We start from the raw sequence: 20,422 nt of genomic DNA on the forward strand, positions 1-20,422 counted from the left end.
AATTAGGTTAGAAGACTGTCAGTTTCCAATTGTTTTTAGCAAGGCTACATGTTTCTCAAGTACTTCAACATATTTTTTATGTCAGAATGATGGCCACACAGATCTGAGTATCAAAGACCTGAGGTGGAAAGTATTAAAGAAAGGTTTCCATTATTTTTATATCTATTTAGTGTATCACAGAATCTTTCTCATTACATGTAATGATTCTTTTCAAGTAATAGTTTTTAAAAAAGTATACATTTGGCAGGCATACATCAAAGCAACATTATACATTTCACTAAATTGTTACACATTTTTCTAAAGTGTTTACACTTGAATTTCAAAATTCTTTTGTAAGATGATTTCGGGGTTGCTATCAATTGTGAAAAAGTCTTGTTATTGTACATTATATTCAGTATGCTCAAGTTTCTATGAATAAAGAGGGGTAGTTACCACCTCATATACATATTTTATTTATGAATTGAGTCTCTATGTTGAATTTCTGGCTTTTTTCATGCCCTGGTGGGCTAGTACAAATAATAGGAAAGAAACTTCAAATCCTACTTTTTCTTCTAAGTACTAATAATAGGAAAGGAACTTCGAATTCTGCTTTTACTTCTCTTACGTTAAATTCTGAGGTCAGCAAAAGCAGCAAGCCTTCTTTTCCTGAAGACTCAATCCTGTTTGAAATTTCTCTTTTTTCAGGATAAGATCTGGAAAATGGATTTTTGTTCCTCTAAGATTTTTCTAAAGAAATCTCAGTCTCAATGTAATTGCCATTTTACTTCTTTTCACTTAGTTAATATATTTATTTATTTTGCTAAGGGAGTGTGCCAGGGAGAGACCAAGAGACAGTGATGGGAGAGGAGAAGCACCCCCTTATTGGGAATGGTTATGCTGCAATTCCTTCTTCTCAAGCTCTTCCCCCTTTTAGGATTTTGGACATGCACACACATACCTGCATGACATGTTTCTCAAGCCACTGAGAGTCCAGAACTCAAACTGAGTGGCCTGCAATTCAGCTGCCTTATCCACCAGGCCACAGAGCTAACCCTTAAACACCATGTTAGACCTAACTTTTCTTTTTTTCTTCTTTCTTTTTTTTTGGGAGAGGTTTTTGCTATAGGGCATGTGTGCTTGCCAGAAAGGCAGAAAGAGAAAGAGAGACAGAAAGCGAGAAATCACCCCCCAGGGGTGATGGCCACGCCACAATCCCTTCTCCATTTTCCTCTTGGCATCTATACTATATCTATATATTCTTCCATACTATATATAAGGGGTCTTCAAAATTTCATAAAATGCATATTATGAAAAAAACTATGCATGGATTTAAAAAGTTTTGCACCCATATTAACTCATGCTTGAACTCCATTTCCCATGAAGTGCTTGAAATTCCCTCATATGTACTGTGTATATGTGGAATTTTCAAAATAGAGGCATAATTGAGTTCCTTGGGCAGCTTTGAGCAGGATACCTGGGTGGACTTGCGAATAGCTACAGGAACAGTTGTGTAAATTTCAAGAACACTGTAGAGATACCTCTAGCATATTTATTCTGTCATTTCAGTTGAGAATTACTCATTCATGTGTGCTTGAAGTATACCCTGGTACTAATTACTGGGTTGGAAATACCATAGTTTTATATTCAGGAGATCTGGGTCTTCTCCTGGTTCTATTATTCATTAACTTTATGATCATGGATATTATTTCACATTTATCATCCTCAAATAGAGGATGTAAATAGAGTCATTAATGTTTAACAACAGTTTGTTGAAGATTACATGTATGTGAAATTTTAATTATAAATTGTTACAAAATGCAGGAGTTTATAGGAGAGCAATAAACATGACCACTTTGTGCAGTCATCTTTCAAGGGACAAAGAATTTCTAAACTGAAAAAAGTGACACATTTGCTGGGATTCATTTTATTGGTGTGTTTGTTTACTATATGGGAAATACAGAGTCTCAAGTTCTACTTACTCTTTTTTGTTTTTATTTAAAGAGATATTTTTGCTATAGGGCACATGCACTTGCCAGAGATCCAGAAAGTGAGAATCAATTCGCCCTCCCCAAAGGGGATGGCCATGTCCCAATCCCTTCTTTATTCTCCTCTTGAGATTTTGGCATACATGCACATGTGTCTGGTATGAGTTTTAAGCCACCATGTCTAGGACTCAAGCCACAGTCGATTATGTGGAAGTCCAGCAACATAACCATTATACCATCTGCTGATCCCCCACTTCCTCATTTTTACTTCTTGAGTCTATTTGGTAAGTACACCTGACAGGTCAAAGTATCTTATGGTTATCTGTGAGTACACTACAGAACAGTACAGTACAGTACAGTACAGTATGTGAGTATTGCTGGTGAAGTGGATCCCATTCTCATTTATAGACAGGTTCAGATTCAGACAACTGGATCAAGGGAAATTCCATACATTCTGTAAGGCTTAAATCTTTTACATAAAAAAGAGATATCCAGAGAATTCCTGCATTTAAAAGAATAAAAAGTTACCTTGTAGTTAACAAAGCTTATTTTTCATTGCTATCTTGCTATTGTTACTTTTGTATTTAACCTTCTTGGCAGAGAATCCATGAAGAAAGAAGGAAATTATTATTGGTATTTCAGCCCCCAAAACACATCCCAAACTTCTAACACTAAAAAGGGGATACAAAAAAAAAAAAAAGAAAGAAAGAAAGAAAATTTATTGCTCATATGCTCCAGGGGATTAGCTTCTATTAAGGGAGATAAATGCCTAAACAAATAGTACCACATCACTAAAATAATATGATAAGGATGTGCAAATTATATTGTGCTGCAGCTGGTCCTGGTAAGTGAAGGATTCCAGATTGGTGTGATGCCTGAGTGAGGGTTAGCTAGAGAAGATGATTAGAAGTTGTTCTAGGTAGAGGAGACAACATGAATAAATGTATAGCATTGGGCATGAGGACATTGTTAGTAGTTTGAAATTGTTGGAGCATACAGTGCAAGGTGGGAAATAATGAGAGGTGCAGCTGGAACATAAGAGAGGGGATGAATAATGAAGAGTTTATGCTGGGTTAGGAACTTATATTTTATCCTGTATTCAAAAGGGAATGTTGAAGGTTTTTGAGCAGATACTGTGCATAGTTACATTTGAGTTTTTGAAAGCCAATTTTAGCAGCAATGTGCTTGGTAAGTTTGAGGAGGAGAAGGAGGTAATTGGAAACCAGTTAGTAGGATCTTACAGTGATAATTTAGAGTCAGAAATAGAATTTGAAAACTTAGCATTATATATATAATTTTTAAGCAGTGGCTCACTTTCTCCCATTTCATATATGTACCATGTATACATAGAAATAATCTCAATATTGAGGCTACCTGAGTTTCTTGGTCATCTGGATTAGAATATTTGGGTGCACTCAAGAATGGCTACAGGAACAGCCATTTGAATTTTGGGACATTGCAGAAATATTCCTAATATATTTAATCATTCTGTCACTCAAATATCACTATGCATGAGCACTTGAGGCATACTTGGTTACAAATTGCAGGGTCGAAAATATTATAGCATTTATACTGAAATTCTATCTTACTCTTATTGACATCTTGAAATACGACGTGTTTTTATTGTACTGATAAATAACAGTTGGGTTTTCTTCTGTTAGAGAAAATGATTTGAAACCTTCAGGACAATATTAGCAACAGGTTTGTGAGCATGTTTGCCTGAAGTGAATTCTTCAATTAAATGGTTAATAATTTCAATTGCTAGTTACCCAATAAACATCATGCTTGACTAGATTTTAGCATGATATAATGGCTACATAGGGCTTTCTCAACCAAATAAAATTTATGATGTTTACTCATGCTCTACTCTAGCATGTAGGTAAAGTCACATACTATTCCAGGGTGAGTGAAAGATCATGTAGCTACTGTCTTTAAGTGTCCCTCTGGGAAAATCTAGTATTTCTTGAAGTGTAACATTTCACATTCTGCTTGTAAGTGATAACTTCAAACTGCCTTGGAATTTTTCTCTTTTTAATGTGTGATTGTATCATGTTATCAGAAAAAAGTATTTGAACGTGATTGTACAAAGAAGAATACAATGTCGCATCCTCAGAACAGATGAATAGTAAAACATTAAATCTGGGAATAATTTGATAGAAAGACTATCACGATAATCTCTATTAAATCGAGACATATCATCTGAACTAGAATCAACTCCTGGCTCTGCTATTTCTCAGCAATATGACTTATGGCAAATAGGTAGCCTCTAAGGACCTTGATTACCTCCTACAAGCTATAGGTAATAAAAATCTACCTCATAGAGTTAGTTTTATAATTACATGAAATAAATTATTTAAATGGCTATCTTGGAAAATGGCAGGCATTCTGTATTATTTTCTTTTTGTTCTTTGCTGTCACTTCTGATAATTAAGTTTTGTTCTGCTTTATCATTGGCCACTCTTTCTCATATTTCTTTGCTATCCATATCTTTCTTGCTGAGAGGAGCAATACAAATATGTGACCTGAAACATCTTTTTTTTTTTTTTAAAGGTTTTTGCTATAGGGTGAAATAAATTATTTAAATGGCTATCTTGGAAAATGGCAGGCATTCTGTATTATTTTCTTTTTGTTCTTTGCTGTCACTTCTGATAATTAAGTTTTGTTCTGCTTTATCATTGGCCACTCTTTCTCATATTTCTTTGCTATCCATATCTTTCTTGCTGAGAGGAGCAATACAAATATGTGACCTGAAACATCTTTTTTTTTTTTTTTAAAGGGTTTTGCTATAGGGCACATGTGCTAGCCAGAAAGACAGAGACAGAGAGACAGAAAGTGAGACATCACCCCCACCCCCCAGGGAGATGGCCATACCACAATCCCTTCTCCTCCATTCTCCTCTTGGGATCTTGGGCATGCATGCACATATGCCTGGTGTGAGTTTAAGCCGCCGAGTCTGAGACTTGAATCGCAGTCGACTACATGGGAGTCCAGCAACATAGCCATTACGCCAACTGCTGGTCCCAACATCCTTTGTTTTTTATCTACAATACTAGGTGGCCTTACTCAGGTCTAAGAACATTCTCTATGTGCTCAAGATTTCCAAATCTAAATCCTTAGCCATAGCTTTGTCTAGAAACTCTGGATTTTTTAATCAATTGTCTATGTGAAATCCCTGCTTGGATACCTAGTAAGTATTTTATTTATTAAAAAAGCACTTATTGGGTATCTACGATAATTGCAGATGTTAAAGATATATTGTAGGAAAAGCAGATGGAATTTCTTCTCCATGTGTTTATGTTCTAGAAATGGAAAGTTGTACAATAATGAAAATAAATTATATCATATCATTGTAATGAGTGCTTTAAAGATATAGATATTTATAGCTGCATAACAAATTATTCTGAATTTAATGACTTAGAAAAACACATGTTGATTATCTCCTATTTCTGTGAGTTAGGAATACAGTCATGGCTTAACTGGGTGATTCCAGTTCAGCACCTTTCATGAGATACCAGGCAAGATATTGATAATGCCTACAGTCATGTGAAGGCTTGTTTGAAGCAGAGAATCCACTTCAAAGCTCACTCATGTGGCTGTCAGGATTCCTCGATTCCTCATCACATGAATCTCTCCATGGACTCTTTTGAGTGCCCCTACAACATAACAGTTGGCTTCTCCCAAAACAAGACATCTAAGAGAACAAAAAAGTGTAATTCTGTGCCTGGTCTAGCTTTGGATTTTGTTTCTCTGGATTCATATCCCAAGCTTTATCTGCCAAAGCTCTTTCAGGCATTCTTTTTTTTTTTTTTTGCCTACAAGTGATAAAGCCTGTACTTATACCAGTCAATTCCATCTTTGTCCCTGTATTCTAGAATACCAGCTGAGATCAGCCATCCCCTCCTGGGGGTGATTTCTCATTTTCTCCCTTACTGTCTCTTTTTGGTGAGTACACATTCCCTTTGGCAAAAATCTTTTTAAAAAAATTTTAAAAAAAGGACTGGTCATTTAAAATATTATTTTAGAACAATTTCTAGAAAAATAATCTAATACGTGTAAAGAAAGATTACATCCTTTTCAAGATTATTCCCTTTTCAGACATAATCAGTAAGGGAATTTCAAAATGTTCTATTAATAATTGTTTAATACATTTGTGACCTCATGTTTACATGTTTATGAACTAAATATAAATTTATTGTTTCCTTCATTTAGCATTTTTAGTATAAGCGTTTCTTGCATCATTAAAAATTTTTCCTTAATACCATTTTGAAGATTATGTATTATTCAATTCAGTATATATTCATATTCATCATATATTGAATCATTTTATTTTTACGGAATATTTCATTTTTCCTATTATCCATAATATTATAATGAATATCTTTATGGATAAAATTTAACACTAAAATTTTGGGGACCAGAAAACCTAGTCAAGTAGTAAATAATTTTAAAGTTTTCAATATATGATACTTAAATCTTCTCCCTAAGTTTTGTAGCCCTTAATGTCTTTTTTTTAGTACGAAAGTACGTGTATCACTCTGTTCTTCCCCAAATTCAATGCATTAGAATTCAAAATTTATTTTAATCTACATTGTGTACTTTTTTTTTTTTTTGGAGAGGTTTTTACTATAGGGCATGTGCGCTCTCCAGAAAGACAGAGAGAGACAGAGAGACAGAAAGTGAGCAATCACCCCCCAGGGGGGATGGCCACGCCGCAATCCCTTCTCCTCCATTCAACTCTCGGGATCTTGGGCATGCACGCACACACGCCCGGCATGAGTTTTAAGCCACTGGGTCCGGGACGCAAACCACGGTCGACAACATGGGAGTCCAGTGACATAGCCATTATGCTAACCGCTGGTTCCTCCTACATTGTATACTTTTAACAGCGAATCTTCTGTGTTGTTGTTATTAAGTATTTAATATCCATTAACATTTACCCTTTTGAGAATTATCTGCACTATTGTCCTGATAAATCCCTTGAAAAAGCTGTAATCTAAGTATGACAATTACCTCTTATATTTAGGACAGGGCTTGAAGAATGTAATCACGAATGAATGAGTAAAGATATTCTGATATGGTAGTAATTTTAAAATTCTTAATCTATATGGTGATTAGACAAGTGTTTGCTTAATAATTTTGTTACACTCTACACATTTTTTATCCATTCATCTGTATGTACTTTTTATTTTATAATTAAAAGAGAAAAAAGATTATGTGGTCACAGTAGGTCATTTGGAGATGAATGACATAAAAGAGGGAGGTAGAGGGGACCAGCAGTTAGCGTAATGGCTATGTCACTGGACTCCCACGTAGTCGACCGTGGTTCGCGTCCCGGACCCGGTGGCTTAAAATTCATGCCAGGTGCATGTGCGTGCGTGCCCAAGATCCCGAGAGGAGAATGGAGGAGAAGGGATTGCGGCGTGGCCATCCACCCTGGGGGGTGATTTCTCGCTTTCTTTCTCTATGTCTCTCTCTGTCTGTCTGGCAAGTGCATGCGCCCTATAGCAAAAACCTCTCCAAAAAAAGGGAGGTAGAATATAGAGAGTGAAAAAGAATTTTCTTCAAAAAATGAGAAATAAGAAGCAGAAGAAAGAGTGATGTATTATACTGCTTTTGTACTTTTAAAGAGAGTGTGTATTCCATTCTTCTAATGTTTCCTTCCATGTGGAAGAATATCCATTAAGCCAATTCTAGCATATATTTACTCTCCGTTATTCTGCTCCTGGGAAGTTAGAGAAATGACATACTTTACTGAAGAGTTTTAGAGAAAAACCTGGGCATTAATAGCACAAATACTTTCTCTTTTCTTTTTTTGACAAGTGAGTTAATTGCAGGAAATACAGGTTAGTTTTTCCTCTTCTTGATATAGATACCCTGTAAGGTGCATTCCCATTCCACTGTTAACTGTGAATGGGTTAATATGTTTTTCCCAGTCAGGAGTTAAGTATAAAGAAGCTTACTTGCTCACAAAAAAAATTCTCATATTTCTGCTTTGTTAGAAATAACATCAGTAGTTTGATATTCATCTGCTAACTTCTGGTTTTATTTTTTGATTGATTCAAAACCTAAGTGTGTGGGTGGGGAGTGGGTGATTAAGGTGCTGGACTCCCATATGGCTGACTACCTGTTCAAGTCTTGGCCTGCTGGCTTTTCTCATTTTTCTCTCTCTCTCTCCTTGTCTGTCTCTCTCCTTGTCTCTCTCTCTCCCCTTCTCTCTCTCTCTCTCTCTGGTGAGTGTGCATGTCCTATAGAACATTTTTTAAAAAATAAATAAATAATTATTTAAAAATACTAAAAAAAATCCTAAAGAGAAAAAAAGAAATCCCATATTTCTATCTGACCTCTCTTCACTCCACTAGTTTGTTTGTTTATTTATTTATTTTTGGAGAAGTTTTTGCTGTAGAGTGCATGTGCTCCCCAGAAAGACAGGGAGAGTCAGAGAGACAGAAAGCGAGAAATCACTCCCCAGGGGGTATGGTCATGCTGCAATCCCTTCTCCTCCATTCTCTTCTCAGGATCTTGGGCACGCATGCACACACGCCCGGTGTGAGTTTAAGCCACTGGGTCTGGGACTCGAACTGTGGTTGGCTACATGGGAGTTCAGCAACATAGCCATTACGCTACCTGCCAGTCCCTCCACTAGTTTATTTTGATCAGGTTTCTTTTCAGCTCCTTACCTGTTCTACTCTAGTATTTGAAAGACATCAAGGGACTCCTGTGGCTTGGAGTTTTAAAGGTAATATCATCTTTTTTTCTAGTCTTCAGATCAAGCCAAAAGTTGGAGGTTTATGATCAACCATACAGTTATGGACACATTTTAGAAGAGGCCCTCAAGATTTCATGACAACAATCACAAACATGACAAAGAAAAACATAGCTAATTCAAAGATATTGGGAAAATAATATAGGAAGAAGGGATAATAACATAAAAGACATCAGACAAAACTACAAAAGCAGAAGCTTATATATCAGCTTCTAATAAATGTCTCCCTCCTCATGTGGCTTTACTATATAAAACAAAATAAGATTAGGACACAGATGTCTTCAATTTAATGAACCACAGGACATATTGCAGCTGTTATGTAAGTCCACAGCAGGGTAAAGAGAACATGTATAGTACAATGAAAACGCTAACAACCCTAATAAAATAATTATTGTTTATAATAAAATGTTATTAATACTAATATTTGTAAGTGCTGTATGAATTGGTAGCTGTAACTGCGAACTATCAAGAGCATTGATGGTGTCAGGAATCAAAGTGAGAAATAGGATCTTGAAAACACAAAGAAAGGGCTGAGATCTGTTTGTTTCCATGTGTACATCTGTGCTACTTCATCCACCTTGTAGGCTGCTTAACTCCCTCATGTCTGTCTGACTACCGAAAGGATTTGAGGTATGTAGGAACAATAAAACCCATTTTGTCATAATAGGGTCTATGACATTATGCTTTAAGAAACAAACTTTTGTAGCAAAAATAAATAAAATATATAGAGAAAGAGAGGAGTCTTTTTGTAGCTATGAAATAAAGAAATGCCTGAGTAAGCTTAAGCTCTAAGCTCTCCTTAGAGATCAGCATTATATTTCAAATGCAAAACCAAGAGAAGCATAGCCAGCCCTGTTACCAGAAAAAGATGACTTAGCTGTGTTCGCTAGGCTTCTTGATGTGTGATAACCAAATCAGGATAATTTGCATATCCATCATCTCAAACATTTATCATTACTTTCTGTTGGGAACATTCGAAATCTCCCCTTGGGACCAGCAGTTAGCGTAATGGCTATGTCGCTGGACTCCCACGGTAGTCGACTGTGGTTTGTGTCCCGGACCTGGTGACTTAAAACTCACGCCGGGCACATGTGTGTGCGTGCCCAAGATCCCTTGAGGAAAATGGAGGAGAAGGAATTGCGGCGTGGTCATCCCCTGTGGGGGGTGATTTCTCGCTTTCTGTCTCTCTGTCTCTCTCTGTCTGTCCGGTGAGCACACACATCCTATGGCAAAAACCTCTCCAAAAAAAAAAAAGTCTCCCCTTTATCTATACTGAAATATACAATAAATAATTATAGTTACCCTACTATATTATAGAACACTAGTACGTCTCTCTATTTCCCCTCCCCACTCACTCTCCTAGCCTCTAGTAATCACTGTTTGATTCTCTACATCTATGTCAACTTTTTTAGTTTCCATATGACTGAGAACATGCGATTTTTCTCTTTGTACATCTGGGTTATTTCACTGAATACACACACACGTGCGTGCGCGCGCACACACACACACACACACACACACACACACACACACAATGCCCCCAACAAGGTTTTAATGCTTAGATTATGGACAAGCACATGGTCATTGTACTTAGGGAGGTCTCCAAACTTCAACCTGGAACCTTCCCATGTGAAATTACCTTGCAGAGGTATGTTTTACAGCTGTTATTATCTGACCCCTGTATGAGAAAATACTACAAAGAGCCTGGGATCCTTTATCTAACTACAGATGTATTAGATTTGGAGTGAGTGCTCTCATTCTGTATTGCCTGATAGAATCCCAAATAAACTCTTGTGTATTAGAAGAGGCTTGTGAAGGGCATTGAGCTGGTTCAGATAAGTATGAACATTTTAAACCGCTTGCACATTTTTGAGAATGCTAAAGAAGGTTTAAATGAGGTTCATAGGAACAAGCTACTTGCTATTAAATGCTTAGAAGATCTGATTATTTTCTTAGCAGTTTTGCTACTCTCAGCTAGCTGCTTTACCTGATAAACTATTAGAATTGTTAAAAGGCCTAAGGGTATTTCTGAAGGTACAGTTAACTTAAAAACATCGCTTTTATGAAAATACATTAACACTTGTACCTAATCTATTAAGAAATGCCAAACTACCTTAGGTGATGAAGTAAAATGTTCAGAAGAGAACATTTCAATTTAATCTTTTTTGAAATTTGATTTGGGCAGGGTAAGGTGAGCCAGAAGTCAATGTGGTGATTGCTTCATGGGAAAATAAAGTACGACAGTATATATTGACTATGAAAAACGTCATTGAACAGCTCCATTCTCCAATCTTGAGTTTTAGAACACCTATTCATAATGATTTTCTTTTATCTCCTAAAGCAATTAGAAAGAGAAACCAGTGAGACAAAATGGTCAACCTTAGAATGAAGGAAGGGAGAAAGAGGCATGCCTTAGGAAATTTGTACTGTGACAAAATTTACCTCAGTCATTGTATCTGGGAAAAGTATGTACTAATAGCACCCTAAAAAAAATTCTGAGAATGAGAAATAACAAACACTGGCAATATTTAGATGTCTTAAGTTGGAGTCATTTTTGATGGCTTTAGAAAGAAAACTAGCTGTATTGCCAAAAAAGCCTGTGCTTAATTTTTTCTCTATATTTACTACCTCTATATGAATGCTAAGTTATTTTATCTATCAGATGAAATACTTATATATGTATGTTTATATATGTGTGTGTGTGTATAGATATAATAACCTTAGCTATTATGTTGAATATATTAAAATATACTATATGCTATCTTATTTTATCTTCATAACAATAAGCCTATGACATATCTACTAGCAAAATTCATATTTTATAGATGAAGAACTTGAAGATTATAGCTGATATACATTTTCTCTAGAGCATTTATTAACCCATGGAAGTGCTAAGATTAGAAATCAGGTCTGAAACTAAACCTTGAGCTTCTAACCTTCAATGTACTACAGATTGATATGGTCATTATAAGATTACATAGAATTATTCACTGACCAAAGCCAACCATACCTAAACACTCAGTGTAAATGTAGCGGTTGTGAATCTTAGTATGAACATTCTGTGCCATGCCTTACCATACAATCATTACCTTAGAAAATCCTCATCTTGCCCTGCCAGGTGGAAATCCAGTCTGATTTATTATTTGAGCTCAACCCTCCAGATGTTATACTAAGGTGTCTGTCCTATGCTATGCCAAAAAATTCGAGAGAGTCCTTCTGTTTTTAGGACATACTAGTTGCTGCTGAGAAGCCCTTTGTTCATTGTGCTAGTGCTTGTGATTGGAAGGAGAAACCAGAGAGACAAAATGCTCAACATTAGACTGATGGAAGGGAGAAAGACACGTGCCTATGAAATTTGGACCATAACACAATTCACCTCAGTGGTAAAAATGACTTGAATTATTCTCAGCTTGTAGCTCTCTATTCCTCTTTCATAAGGCTATATCTTTTTGTAATTGCTGCAGATAATGGGCAAACATGGACCTAATATACTCAGGGAATTCTCTAGATCTGAACTGGGAACCTTCCCATGTGGGATTACCTTACAGAACATTGAGCTTTATTGCTTCACCACCATCTGGCTCCCCTTCTTGCAATTTTTAAAGTATGTAGGCAACTTACCACTTTATTTTAGAAATTGAAAGAAAGGTGAATGAAATAATACCTTTTCTAAACTACGCATCTTTCCAAAACCTCATAGGTGCTTCATGTATGCATCTGTGCATCCATTATGTATCTCCAAGAGTAAGCATCCTCTCCAAATATTTAACTTCTTTTGTTTTTCCTCTGAGTATGTGGGACCTATATGGAATCCAAACTTGGAAATACTTTTAAAATTGTTCTTTTATGTCTCTAATCAGAGGGAAAAGGGTGAATTTAACTTTGGACCTTGTATGTGTCTTCGCTATTGCTCAGTTCAATAAACTATTAATATTTAGCATTGGTAGCATAGTGGTGAGCATAGCTGCCTTCCAATAAAGGATTCTTTAACAACTATAATAGACCAAGCATTGCGTTGGCTTTAGAGATAGAGTGACTAATACTTCTTTCCAGCCTGAAAGGACTTCATGTGATAAACACATAAACACAGGTGCTCTGGCAACAGAGAAAGAGAGGTGTATATAATTCTCACTAATAGCACTAAACTAGAGGCTACAAAAAATCCATTAACAGAACAAAGCCCTTCTGGAGTAGTAGCTCAATTATTATGTGATTTGTTTTGAAAGATGAAAGTCCAAGTGTTGTCTTTATAAGTTAAAATTTTCTTTTCTTTTTTTTTTTGATAACTCTGAGGAAAATAAAAACTAATCCTATTTTCCTAAAATGTTGCAAAAACTTTTAATATGTATTAGAGCGAATGGTTGTTTTAATTTAGGGAAAAAGTTATTCTGGTTCAATACTAAATCTCTTTAAGATTTACAGAGAGGGTGTTTAATATTAGAACAACTGTTTTGGTTCATTAAATTTTTAAGAGGTTCTAAACTTTAATCAGTGAGAACTCACTCAAGCTTCTAACTGCAAAAGCAGGCTATTTTTAAGTAATGTGACAAGTTTAAAATTTTACAATTTTAAAGTGCTGCTTCACACAATTTTTCATGGGAGCCTTAGAGGTTTTGTATTTTCCTAACAAAATAATGCTTATAAATAGGAGGCTATAAACTCTATAGGATATAAAGGCTAACAGACATGAATTTTATAAGTCTTAATTTGCTTTGTACTTAGTACTTTTGGGATTATTTTAAGTAACAAAAACATAATATTTATTAAGAGATTTATGTTTTAGTGTTTTCTTCTGTTCTGTTTTGCAATAATTTTTATGTTAGTATTTCCAGTGAAAAGAACAATTAAAAATCTAATATCATGCTAATGTTCTTAAAATATAATGAGATGTTACACATTGACAAGGACATGTTGAAAGGTCCTACAGAAAAATGATCAAAGGAAATGAAGAGGAAGTGCACAAACAAGCATAAAATTGGCAATATGCATGTAGGACACTGAAAAGTCAAACCTCAGTAGTAACAATTCCAAAGAAAAAAGTATCTGTATGAGATAGTAACTAAAGAAAATGCCAAACTAGAAATTCATTTTAAAAGTAACAATCTTTACATTGGTGATAGTAAGACTCAAATTCAGGCATACTACCACTGAGTTTGAAAATCATCATACTCTTGTAAAGGGGAGAGACAAAATATATACATATATATAAAATATATATATAAATATATAAACTCAAAAATGTTCATAGTTCCTGATATATTAGTACCACTTCCAGAAATACATCTCAGGACAATATACTTGACATGTTCAAGGATGTCTTTGTGTAACTTTCATTCTATTTTTGTAATGCAAATGCTCATCATTCTCCTTTTACAGGTGAAAAAGTCAAAATCCAAAGAGGTTAAATGAGTTGTATGAAATCCACAACTAGCCAGTAACATAGCTGGATCAGATCTTTTCAGTTTCAACTTTGAAGTTACTGGTTAAGTGGAAAATATTTAGTTCAATAATATTTTGAGGGCATTTTGAGAGACAGAAAGAGACAAAGGGCAGAAAAAGCAAGAAATCACTCCCAGAGAGAAGGCTATGTCTCAATCCTTTCTCCTTTATTCTCCTCTTGGGATTCTAGGCATGCATGCGTATGTACCTGGCATGTTTCAAGCCTCTGAGTCTAGGACTAGAACCACGGTTGACCATATGGGAGTCCAGTGGCATAACCATTATACCATTTGCTGGTCCCTGGGGGCATCATCATTATGCTGTACTCAATGTTAGTTTCTGTATCTATAAATAAAATAAGAACCAATATTTATTCAGCATTTACCCTGCACTAACTTTGTATATGAATTATATGGTCTTCTTAAAACAACCCTATGTGTCCTGTTTTTCTCAACAATAAAGTTGAGTAACTGTCCAAAATGTCAGATAGCTGTTTACAAACCAATCTCTGAGCAATCTGTTTCCCCTCTCTGAACCATCTGCTTCCCCTCTCTGAACCATTATGTTGAATTCTCTTCCATAGATAGACCACCTGTAGATTCAGTTCTCAAAAAGCTCATATACAGGGACCAGCAGTTAGTGTAATGGCTATGTCGCTGGACTCCCATGTAGTCAACAGTGGTTTGAGTCCTGGACCCGGTGGCTTAAGCTCACGCCAGGGGTGTGTGCATGCGTGCCCAAGATCCCGAGAGGAGGAATGGAGAAGAAGGGATTGTGGTGAGGCCAAACCCCCTGGGGGGTGATTTCTCCGCTTTCTGTCTCTCTGTCTCTCCCTGTCTTTCTGGCGAGTGCACACACTCTATAGCAAAAACCTCTCCCCCCCAAAAAAAAATCATAAACAGTTAGAAGGAGACAAATTTGTTGTGGTTCAGAATGTCTGACAAAACACTTTGGGGACAGAGAGGCAGAGACTAACATAATTATGGCTCACTCCTCCTAGAGTGAGTGGTGGTGGGTGGGATGGTCGTTAGTGATATCACCACTTTTAAGACCAATTTATATTTGTACTTGCAACTTCAGACAATCAGATTCATTGCCTGAGAAGACTCTGGAGCAAGGTCCAATTTTTACTCTTTGGTCAACTGGAAATTCTATGTATGTTTTGATCTCCCTACAGAAAACAAAGAAAAAGCCATAAATATTCATAGGAAAAGAGTAAGATGAAATGTGTGAAAACTTTAACAAGGTCTATCTTATGCTCACCCACAATATATTTTTTTCTATATATCTCTGTAGTTGTTTTGCTTTTAAAATCAAACACTATACATAATAATTTAACTTATAAAATAATATGAATACCAGGGACCAGCAGTTAGCATAATGGCTATGTCGCTGGAATCCCACGTAGTTGACGTGGTTCATGTCCTGGACCCAGTGGCTTAAAACTCACGCTGGGCGTGTCTGCGTGTGTGCCCAAGATCCCGAGAGGAGAATGGAGGAGAAGGGATTGTGGCATGGCCATCCCCCCTGGGGGGGGATTTCTCACTTTCTGTCTCTCTGACTTTCTCTGTCTCTGTCTGTCTGGTGAGCACATGCACCCTATAGCAAAAACCTCTAAAAAAATAGAATTAAAAAAATAATAATATGAATACCAGAGTCAAACACTGAATTAGCAACCTCTTATAGCCCAGCAAATATATTACTGAGTTTTATATAGCTGCCTAGGTGCAAAGGGTAGAGGGCACCATGTATAGGAGAGTCTTTACAAACTTAATGGAAAATGCGTATTAAGAAAAACTTATTCATGGATCTCAAAATTTTTGTACTAAAATAAACTCATACTTTAATTATTTTTTCCCAATGAACTTTTTGAAGTTCCCTCATACTTTTAGTCATTCTCTAAATACAAGCCTCTATTCCAACCTCTTCAATTGGATAAATATGAGTGTACCCATGCTGGTTCCTTCCAGGAAGGCTTAAAGTTTAAGAGTGCAGTGGTAGGTCTGGCCACAGAAACAGCCAAGAAGCTAAGAGTTGCTGTCAAACCAAATGCCAAAACAAATACAACTGCATTTGATACAGACTTTTCATATAAATAGAAGACATTATCAAAGTTTGAAGGTATGAATAGGAATCTTAGTAGCAGAAAAATGACCAAAAGAATAATGTCATCAAGAGTGTTCCCTGATTTGGGAACCAGCAGTTAGCGTAATGGCTATGTTGTTGGACTCCCATGTAGTTGACTGCGGTTCTCGTCCTGGACCCGGTGGCTTAAAACTCACGCCGGGCGTGTGTGCGTGCATGCCCAAGATCCCGAGAGGAGAATGGAGGAGAAGGGATTGCGGTGTGACCATTCCCCCTGGGGGGTGATTTCTCGCTTTCTGTCTCTCTGTCTCTCTCTCTCTTTCTGGTGAGTGCACGTGCCCTGTAGTGAAAAAAAAAAAAAGTGTCCCCTGATTTGATCCTAGACATAGAATAACCACATTAGCCTGTCATTAATACATGCTGTCTTTTTAAAAAAAGATTTGTTTATTCATTCATTTATTTTTAATTTGACCAGAGTGAGACACATAGAGAAAGAGAGAGAGGGAAAATGAGAAAAGAAGCCACCAGGTTCGGGACTCGAACCATGGTCAACCATGCAGGAGTGTCCAGCTCCTTTACCACCACACCACCTGCTGGTCCCCAATACATGCTCTCTTGAAGGTAAAGTTTGGATAGAGTAAATTTTAGACTTTAATACAAAGAGAAAACATCAGTTGAGCTTTTTCTCATACTAAGTGCTTAAGACCATTACTCACTTGAGCCTCACAACAGATAATTTTGTCATCATTGCAAATGTGGGAATGGAGGCTTAGAAAGTTTAAGTAACTTGCTGAGGATCATATTTTTGTGAATTTAAAGCCAAGAATTAAACCTGAGCAAAACCTGGGCTCTTATTCATTTACCGAATGGTCTATTACACTGAATAAATAAAATATTAAATATATTTTATTGCTCTTTTTACCATGTTTTCTGCTTCTACTGCCATCCATCTAGCATATACCCACTTCTCCAAATACCTTACAAATTATATTTTAAATCCGCTAATTCTATATGTTTATAGTTACCATTAAATATTATAAGATAATTGTTCAGAGTTAAGTACATGCTGGAGTTCTGGAAAATAAGTAGGATTCTCTGGTGTGGATTAAAAGCATAAATCACCCTTTCTCTTTTGAGTGGCTCCATATAATTTTACAGTTTTTTCAAATATGCCCCCAAAAGTAGTTCACAAGTTCTGTGCCTGTATTTGTCCACTTGGAACTCAGAAAATTTGATAGTTTCATTATTCATTGTCCCTGAAATTCTAATATGGCCACTATAATTTTAAAGAAAATAATACTGCACTCATTTTTATAGAGTGTACCCTTATTCTAGGAGTAGGGTTTGTAAGAACAAAGTTTATTTTTAATTCTGAAAAGTCTTACTAATTATTAATATGAACATGTAACTAATGCATATATCTGAGAGTTTCTTTTTCATCTTTGGTAGTAGAAGACATGTAGAGGAGCATAAAGGTGGGAGATTCTCCAGTATAGTTGTCCCCCTTGAAGGTGTGCATGAGCAACTTAGAGAAATACCTGGTGGAAAGTCAGGGCTTACCCACTAGAGTAGCAGTTAGGCACTGCATAGAGGAAGTCAGATTCTACATGGCTGACAAGGTTTCAGGTCCCAGCCCCAGCATCTTGAAAAACATGCTGGGTTCCTAATGAGATGGAGAATTGGAGGAAAAAGGATTGCAATGTGACCAGGTCCTGTGGCGGAGTAGACTGCTCTCTCTCTTTCTCCATCTATCTCTCTTTCTGTCTCCCTCCTGCACATGCATGCACCCACTGGCCAAAAAAAAAAAAAAGAAAGAAAGAAAGAAAATGAGACAACATGAACTAGTGGAAATACCAGAGAATATGTAATTCAGAGATTAGGTTAAAATTACATCTTTGTCATGGGTAGGCAACATTACGTTGGAAGGTTGAATAAAAAATTGTCTTTCTCATATATAAACATAGGGCTAGCAGAATCCCGCCCACAGGGATCTTTTGAGGACTAAATGAGTTTATGCAGACTGCTTACATGCTTACAATACAGTAGGCCCCAGATATATAACTTTCATACCTACTCTTATATTACTCACTTGAGGATAATAATATTTATTATACGGTGTTACCATGAGAATGAAATGAGTTCCTTTGCAGACGGAGTCCACAGTTCTGTGGCAATCAAATCTCTGGATACATCACTTTGATCTTGGTTAACTAAGTTTAAGCCTTTGTCACAAACATTAATTCATTTATAAAACTGTGTTGAAAAATCAATGCATTCTCAGATGACACCTTATGTATCCAATCCAATATATTTTCTATATTGTCTGTAGTGGACAAAATAAATTTATTTATTTATTTATTTATTTATTTATTTATTTGTTTACTTACTTACTTATTTATTGGAGAGGTTTTTGCTACAGTATGTGTGCACTTGCCAGAAAGACAGAGAGACAGAAAGCGAGAAATCACCCCCCACGGGGGATGGCCACACTCTAATCCCTTCTCTTTCATTCTCCTCTCAGGATCTTGGGCACACACACACACACACACAACACACACACGTGCCTGGGTCCGGGACTCGAACCGCAATCAACTACATGGGAGTCCAGTGACATAGCCATTACGCTAACTGCTGGTCCCAACAAATTTTATTTTTATAATTTGACTCAAATAAGAAATGGTATTTTGGGGGGAGTAGAGAAAGTCCTCATTCTAGAAAAATTTGACCACAAGGGGGAAGTAGAACTTGCAGAGAAAATCCATCAGTGTTTTTCTTTAATTTCTCCTTCTTGTTTTTCACTCTCACTTCCTCAGTTTTATTTGTCATTTTATACTTGTCTTACAGGCTTCCCGATTCTAAAAATATCCTCATAGGCCCTATACTTAGAAAGTGTATTGACCTTAATCACCTTTTGGTATCAGGGTCATATCTACAGGATGTCTTCAATGGTGTCTTGCTGACCGTGCCATCTTCAATTCCAGGTCTGTCCTTATGTATTATAAAGCAATAATTGCTCACTGCTGCCTGGTCCTAGTGTATTTGATTACTGAAGAGGAATTATCTGTGATCACAATAAGACTGCTGGGTATAAGAGCTGGCACAACACCAACAGGGCTGACGAGGCCCTTTTCAGGTAACCTAAATTGCTTTCTATGAATTTATAGGTTTTCTGTTGAATATACCTGAGATTCCAAAACAACTTGAGGCTCATTGAGAAAATGCCTTATTGTGTCAGCAGGTGGTATATAGGTGAAGGTATCTGGATCTCAAGGCTCTGTAGTTTGAATCCCAGACTCAATGGTTTGAAAAACACACCAACCAGGTGTGCGTGTGTGTGCATGTGTGTGTGCGTACATGCCCCAAATCCTGAAAGGATAATGGAGAAGGGATTGTGGTGTGGCTGTCCCCAATGGAGGATGATTTCTCACTTTCTCTCTCCCTCCCTCTTTGTCTTTCTCTGGTGAGGGCATATGCTTTCTAGTAAACTATAATAATAAATAAATAAATTAATTAAAAAATATATTCTCTTTGCCTATACTTGCTTAATGTTTAAGTCTTAGGCTGTAATGATTTCATCAGTTATTTTCAAGGTTATTTACTCTATTTGACGAATATATTATGGGCCATGTATATCATGACAGTGGTTATGACATTATGGAAGACATAAAGCCATGTTCTGGAGGAGGGTAAAGGAAGGTTCAAGAGTGATGGAAATGCTGAAGCCTCTATCCCTGAGTTGAGTGAGAGCTGCTGCTGCAGGAGAGTCACTGTAGAAGATGAGGAGTTGCTAATTAAATTGCTGAGACTGAGCCTGGAAAGCAGGAAGCCAAATGAAACAAGTGTTTAAGCTTTTGTTTTTACCTCCTAATCTCCATTGGGTGCTTCAGCAGAAAACTAGAAGGGAACATGATATGTGGGTCCCCAAAGCGTAATCTCCTGGAACACAGATCAGGTGAAATTAAGGTGGAGTGTAGATCAGAAAAGGAACAAACATCATAACCAGCACAAAGGCCACCCCAAGTCTGTCCCAATTTAACTTCTCATTTCCTAGAGTCCTATCCCTCTTTCTCTCTCTAATTGGCTACTATTCCAATTTCTGTAAAAGTGAATAATTCTGGAAGTAAAATTCTCTTCAGCAGCACACATTTGGCATTATGTTAATAAATATTTT

The 20,422-nt window shown here is 36.6% G+C and overlaps 1 long non-coding RNA gene across 1 annotated transcript in view; it reads left to right on the forward strand.

Moving 5' to 3' along the window:
• LOC102486893 (uncharacterized) overlaps positions 1–19,378 on the forward strand; it is a 97,355-nt gene extending 77,977 nt beyond the window's left edge. The window contains exon 3 of the long non-coding RNA XR_335587.1: positions 19,233–19,378. This is a non-coding gene — a long non-coding RNA (uncharacterized LOC102486893). The remainder of the gene's footprint in view (positions 1–19,232) is intronic.
• Positions 19,379–20,422: the final 1,044 nt, after the last annotated feature.

This window comes from Tupaia chinensis, unplaced genomic scaffold (assembly GCF_000334495.1).
Source record: "Tupaia chinensis unplaced genomic scaffold, TupChi_1.0 Scaffold000460_1, whole genome shotgun sequence".
NCBI classification, from domain to species: Eukaryota; Metazoa; Chordata; class Mammalia; order Scandentia; family Tupaiidae; genus Tupaia; species Tupaia belangeri.